Source organism: Galeopterus variegatus, unplaced genomic scaffold, assembly GCF_000696425.1.
Source record: "Galeopterus variegatus unplaced genomic scaffold, G_variegatus-3.0.2 Scaffold185, whole genome shotgun sequence".
NCBI classification, from domain to species: Eukaryota; Metazoa; Chordata; class Mammalia; order Dermoptera; family Cynocephalidae; genus Galeopterus; species Galeopterus variegatus.
The window spans coordinates 549,355-550,154 of record NW_007726296.1 but is presented as its reverse complement, the minus strand read 5'-3'; positions in this window follow the sequence as shown (position 1 = coordinate 550,154).

Below are 800 nucleotides of genomic sequence, written 5' to 3'. Positions count from 1 at the left end.
CAGCAGCTCCAACATGCCCAGAGGAGAGTCCAGGCCAGGTGGGGAAATGAGAGCTGGAGCTCAGGTTTTTAACCAGCTCCAGGTCAGATGCTCAGGGAGGTGGCAAACTCCAGCACATCCAAAATATTATTTCAATATGTAATCAATATGCAGAAATTATCAATGAGATNAAAAAAGGAAGGCAGGGAGGAAGGGAAGCAATGAATAGACCACTAGGAGAAGGATGGAAAGAGGATGTGTTTGTAAGGAAGAAGAGAAGGACTCGAGAGGCAGATTGTGGAGCAGAACAGAGAAGGGACAGGGAGACTAGCAGGCTGCAGTGGTCATCGGTGGATCCAACGGAGGTGACCTTTGGTCATTGCCCAGTGCACCTAGGGTGGACAGTGGAGCAGTCATGTATGTTGGCTCTTGGTCACTGTTGACTGATAACTGTAAGTCATATTTTCTTTGGGATTTCAGACTATATAAACCTATATAATCCCCTCTTAACAGCATAAGTTTAGTTCAGTGTTTAGTGAGCCCAGTTACATACACCCTCTTCTGTTTCAGACCCAGAGTTCAAGTATTAATTAACATGCTGTCAGGGCATCGTAATGTTTCTCCTGGGCCTGTTTTGTACCCCTGTGTCCAGCAGATGGCATTAGACTTCTTAGATCTCAGATTCATACTCTTAAAACAGCACTGTTCGATAGCAGTATAAGCTGTGACTGCCATTTTCAGTTTTCTAGGAACCATATTTAAAAAGTGAAATTAACTCCAACATGCCCAGAGGAGAGTCCAGGCCAGGTGGGGAAATGAGA